Source organism: Sparus aurata, chromosome 11, assembly GCF_900880675.1.
Source record: "Sparus aurata chromosome 11, fSpaAur1.1, whole genome shotgun sequence".
NCBI classification, from domain to species: Eukaryota; Metazoa; Chordata; class Actinopteri; order Spariformes; family Sparidae; genus Sparus; species Sparus aurata.
This window is the reverse complement of record NC_044197.1, coordinates 8,097,369-8,103,651: the sequence shown is the minus strand read 5'-3', so window position 1 is coordinate 8,103,651 and position 6,283 is coordinate 8,097,369.

Here is a 6,283-nt window from a genome sequence, read left to right as displayed (position 1 = left end):
TGCGTCGCCTTCCGAGTAAGGAACAGACACCTCCTGTTGTCGTGGACCATGAATATGCACTAATGGAGAGAGGTCATGGATGGACGATTTCTTTACCAGGAGGGAAAGGCAGCTCAGTCTTGTCTAAGGTTCAGTGGTGTTCACTCATCCGCTGAGAGATGTCAGACAAATATGCAGAGATTCATGGTACCACCCTGGCCTGAGACAAGACAAGATTAACTGAGTCAAAACACCACACTGCCTTTGTGCACATAGCCGCCAGCATTGCAGTAGATGTTCATTCTGAATCTCACCACGTTGCTGTGGTAGTTTTCTTCATATTAACATATTTAGTGCAACCCTTTAGGCTGATGTTCCACTATTAAAGATCTGTGCCAGAGCCTTGTTGAGAATACGTGTATAAAAAGTATAAAAGTCAGTGTAATAAAACTGTCATTTCACAAAATGATTCCATAGATGTGTTAAGGAGTGGGGCGTGAAGCACGGGGCTGCTCATGTGTGTAATCTAGCTGCAGCCTTTCATATTCTGATTTCCTGCCTTTAGTCATGCATGTTCTCCCAGGTTTCCTCTCTCATTCACAACATATGTGAGGGGGTCAAGGGACGACGAGGAACAGCTTGCTCGAAATTTCACTTTTTCTCACCACCTGAGCCACTGCAACATATGGCAATATCCTGTGTGTACACTACACATATGTTTTTACAACACTTGGACGCATGGGAATGGATCTATTAGTTACTCTGGTATGGTACTGAGATCTAGATGTCGTTCGAGACAAAACAAAGAAAACATTTGCAGACGGTCCTAAAAAACCCCCGAGACACCCATCCTCAATTGAATAAAAAAACATTTGAAGGAAACATATTTTGCTCATTAACAGGTTGATATTTTATGAGTCCAGTCCTCTTTAAGCCCCCCCTTCATAAAAAGCTCAGTCTGCTCTGATTGGTCAGTTCACACATGCCTGAGCCGGCGCCCTTCACCGTGTCTCCGGTCAGATCTGCTGGTGTTTGTAGCTTCCCTTGTTAATGTCAGCACAAGGACCACAACACTCATGTTAGAAAAGGAATATAATCAGTGTTAGCCTTGACCTCACTGCCTAGGTGGGTAGCCACATCAGCAGAGCAATATGCTAGTAGCCAGAGTCTAATTTAAAAAATAAACTTGAAGGATGGAAAAACGTACATCTTCTGAGTTTGAAGGCTGGTCATGGACAGCTGGTGTCGACATTTTCTTGAGCTTGCATCTTAACCGCCCCACAACAATTCGGTCGATAGTAAAATCCACATATCATTCAGCTTGTAAAATGATAGTAACAGCCCAGGAGTATAAAACACACACCGTTCAACAGTTTTTCAGTTGTGGGGACGTTTCCATGAAAAATAAAGCCAATCCAGGGTTAGGGTTGGAGTCTTGGCATCCTCAGATGGAAGCAGAGGAAGACTTTCATTGTGATTCTTGCAGCCAACAACAGAGCTGTTTCTGATTCTAGCTTTGCTTTGTACAGGCCTAAAAATATTCAGTTCCTTCATTTCCGGCACTCCAGGAGCGTATACAGATGTACAGTATGCAGTCAAATGCTTAATATGTCTCCCATAAAAGTCAGTCATATAGAGGACAGGCTAGGGTGTCACAGAGGTTTAAAAAGATAGCTTTGCTGATTTAGTTTTAAATCTCCACAGGAAAGAGTTTAGCTTTAGGATTGTGTGCAGTTCATTGCATTTTGACTGTGCACAGTACAAATACAGCCCTACAAGGTTCAGTATGCAAATAAAGGGCATCCAGGGTTCAGTGATAAATGGATTGTGTGCTGAGGTAGTCTGGGAGATGATTTGACCTTTAGAGATAAACATCATGATATGATGATGATGCAATAAGCAAGGCCGTCCAACTTTCCAATACAGAGAGCAATTAGATGCGTGGTAAAGCACAATGTACTGTGATGGACTGGGTTTAATTGTAGCACGCTGAGACACAGTGTCCCTCTAGTCGGGACCAGACAGTGAACAATAGTTTGAAATGACTGAATGACATGTTTGGGAGCGTTAACTCTGAGGAAACGTCACGATCGATGCACCAGATCCAAGGGCTACCGGAGATTAAAATGAACTCAATACCTTGCTTTTGTCAGCCTTGTAGCAGCAGTTGAATATTTGATGATGGGACAGCCGATATCCTCTCGTCCAGTGGAATGTTCTGGCACACAGAAAGGCTCAGAAAGTTTCACAAGAGGAACCAGCCCTAATTAAACAGCTGTATGTTTTATGGAGATGAGGGAGTTGGTAAAATACAAAAAAAAAGAGAGGTTCATGAAGCGAAGAGTTGTTTTTCATCAGAAGAACAATGTTAAAGCTGCACAACAGAACTACATTGATCGTTAAATGCAAATGCAATTCCTTTAAATGAGATGACAGTATGAAGCGCCCTAAAGACTTAATGCTGAGTCAGCTAAGACTGTGACACGCCTTAGGCGTGAGAACTGTCAGAAAAGCCAACACAATAATTAATTACACAGCTGAATGTCAACGCTTAAAAGTCATCCTTCAATTTATTTCTCACATTACTGGCTTGCAGCCTGAAAATATGGTCCACTTAAAAAAGGCTGCAAGGTTTCTATGGAAGACTGTCGTGTCCTGACACACACGATGTGGCATCAACGCTGACGAGTCAGATTTGTAATATTGACATCTGTAACACACTGACATGGTTCACTTTTAAATGTGCAAGAGTCATACAACTTTTTTCTTACAAGGCTGGTTAATCATTTGAAAACAGCCTTTGAGATTCATACAAAAAATAAATCGTTTTCATATATTCCATTTTTCATATACTGTATGTTCAGCTATGCTTCAAGCATGGCTGCGCCTGTCGACCCTCTCCACCTCCAGAATGAAAAATCTCCACAGTTGTTTGATGGTTTGCCATGAAGTGTTGAATAAACCGTCATGGTGCCCAGAGGATGAAGTCAACTGACTGTCAAGTTTCAAGCTTCAGGCTCTTTATTTGTCATGTGCAAAATTACAATAAAGCAGCCATTGACAATGAAATTCTGGTTCATTGCAGGCTGCCTTCAACGATGATCATTCGGTATGCATTAAAGAAAATAAATCACATGAGTAAATAGGATATGAAGAAAAGACGCTATAAGGCATTAATGGTGCTGTAGTTAAATATCTAAAATAGAATATAAATAAACATGAATAATTATTAATAAATCTATACTGAATAAAATACAGGTGTGACAATTACAGTAAAAGCATACTACAACACATACAGTAGGCAACAGTGAAAGCGAAAGCATTGTCTAAATTTAGTGGTGAACATCAGATTTTGCAACCCTTGTGTTTAGTTTTCATAGTCAGCATGCTACCACGCTTTGAAATCACCCTACAGACAGTAAGAGTGGTATTGGTTTGATAGTACAGCTCTCAGCAAGAAAGTGAACAAGTGATTCCTGAGGCATGGAACTTTTTTTAACTTTTTAACTTTTAACTCCAAAGACTTCCTGCATTTGAATAAAACATCTGTGTTGTAAGTCAAAGTACGAAAAAAGTTGTTCGCCGAGTTTTTAAAACGCCCTGTATGCAAATGTGCTCAGTGCTTTAATATTTACAACAGAGTCATGGCAGCCATCTGCCGGAGTCGCCGCCTGCCTGGGACTGAACCTCGCCTGTTACCGACTCGATACCCAGAGCTGCTGCTGGGAACAGAATGTTTCACTCTCAACACACGAGGAAGTGCAGTGTACCTTAGATAAAATGTTGCCCCTCAACAACCCCACCCCCATCCACACACACACACACACACACACACACATTACCCATCCTCACCTCACCATCTCTGCCCGCGCTCCCTCTGCGGTCTGTGTATCTCACCTCCCCTGGCTGGCAGGCGGCAGCAGCACCCCTCCTCGGGTCTGTCAGGGTGCACACAGGGGGTGCAAGTTTCCTGAGCAGCTTGAGCAAATATGGGAAGTGCCGTTGACCCGAAAAGTAACCCATATGTGTCACCGGTGCCACTCTGTTTCACCCCAGCACATCGGTTAACTGCTAAAAGTGCACAGTAAAAATAACTGTGAGACTGTATGTTGGTTTGTTGTTTCTGAATTTGTTTTTTAAATGTTCTTGACGAAGTGTCCTGAAGTGACTGTATGTCGGTCAATGTAGGATCCAGTTTGTGACAATGCCGGTATTCAGCTCAGGAGGGTAGTGTGCCTGGGAATGTGTTCTGGTATACAATCGAGAAAACCTTTTTTTTTTCCCCGAACGAAAGGCTAGATGTTATCTTCTTTATGTAGTAATAAAATGGAGCTCCGGCATCACAAGGTAAGCCATCAAGCATCACATGATTTCATGGAAAAACATTTAACAGAGGCCCTGGAGGTTTACTGTTATTTTTCTTTTCTCTAAATAGATGTTTGATTAGGGAAACTGCGTGGAAGCTGAGGGCCATTTTGTTCTTGAGTATTTGCCACAATCGTTTAATTCCTGGAAATGTTGAAATTCAGTCACAAATCATAGAAAATTATGTTCAGGTTGACACAAACATCCTCCCGATCGTTGCGTCCGTGTGTCCCTCTCACCTCAAGCTTAAAGAACATACGCGAGGTGTTTCGTATTAAACTGCCAGATTTACCACAAACTGTGTCGGAAGGAGAGAGACATGCTTATCAAATTTACAACCACGGCAAGGAACCGCAGCGAGTTGAGCAATCACAAGCACCAAAGACACAGGGTTACACGCACATGTTCTTACTTATTTTTTGTTTTTTTTCATAGTTTCTGATGATGATGGAATATTAATCCACTTTTGGGAACAGATCACTTCCCAGTTTTTGTATTCATCCGTGAGAAAGAGAGACTGACAGCTCTACTGTTGGCTACGGTTCAAGACATTTAACAAACGGTACAGATGTACAGAACAATTTATAGACCCTAAGTCACAGTGCACACCTATAAGCCCTTGAGGAATGCTGGAGCCTAAAAGCCAACATGAACATGTAGTTCTGAGAAATTTGTAGCTGCTGCAAAGAAAAGCCTTGACGGATCGTGTGTCTCTGAGATGTAGGTTTAACTGGGTTCAGAAGCGTTGGGCTTAATTCACATGTTAGTGTTGAATGAAGATGAAAGGAGCAACTGTCACCAGAGATTTTCCTGGGAAAAGAACATTAAGCTATATTATTACAGTACCTGCCGGCCAAGCCTATGGGAAACATCATAACAGACTTGATTTATACATATACGTAGGATTTATTTCCATTGAAATGGGAGTGCTGCAGCAAGTAGCATTTGGCCTTATTACTATGATACTAGATTCATCTCAGCCTCTCTCTCTCTCTCTCTCTCTCTCTCTCTCTCTCTTTTTCTTTAGTTTAAAACTTCCTCAAGTCTGACTAACAAACATTCGGTTACAGCCACTCAACTTCAATGGTGGGATTTCCTGCTTGTCTCTTATCAGTCAGATCCTGAAACAATGGACTCTGCCCACGCAAACTTACACACCAGGTCTTTCTGCTCCGAGTGCTGCTGTCGGCCTCGTGGCTTTCCCCCTCACGGCCAGATGTCCCTCTCTGGGCCGGAGCCAAGTGATTGAGAATAGAGAGCGGGAAGAATGGCTTAAAAAAAAAAAAAAAAAAGAAATCAGATAGTGTCTGTGTGTGTGTGTGTGTGTGTGTGTGTGTGTGTGTGTGTGTGTGGATGGTTACTGGACTTTACATTAGCATTTGGCAAAAACAGAGATTCGGGTGAACCTCCATTTCACAGCAGAGATGAGGTGATCTGAATCAGTTGTGACAACAGCCTCGGGGGACAACCCACTGTGAGCCTTCACACACATTCGGCTGGCACTGCACTTGAGAAAATACAGTGTAATGACTGCCACATGTCAGCCGTGAGAAATATCTCCATTAAGGGAGACATATTAATCTCATTTTCAGGTTTGTCACTGTATTTTTACATGCTTCAATATTTTTAAAAAGTTCAGTGCCTGTCCCTTTAAAGGTTCCCTTCATAGTTTTGGGGAAGATATTTTAATCATTTTATAAGCTTAAATGCCTAAACAAACTAATGTCTGGAGGAACTGAATAAACAAATTCACCTTAAAGGACAACAACATTTCATTCTGTTTTACTTTGTTTATATGTGGCGGACCCTGCCACCTTTCTAGCTTCAAACAGTGTTCTGAGGACCTCATTTCCCTTTGAGAACAGGTGAGGACTTTGGCCTTTTTTAACTTTCAAAACCTGAACATTTAAAACACTGAAAGAAAGGAAAAAACAAAAAA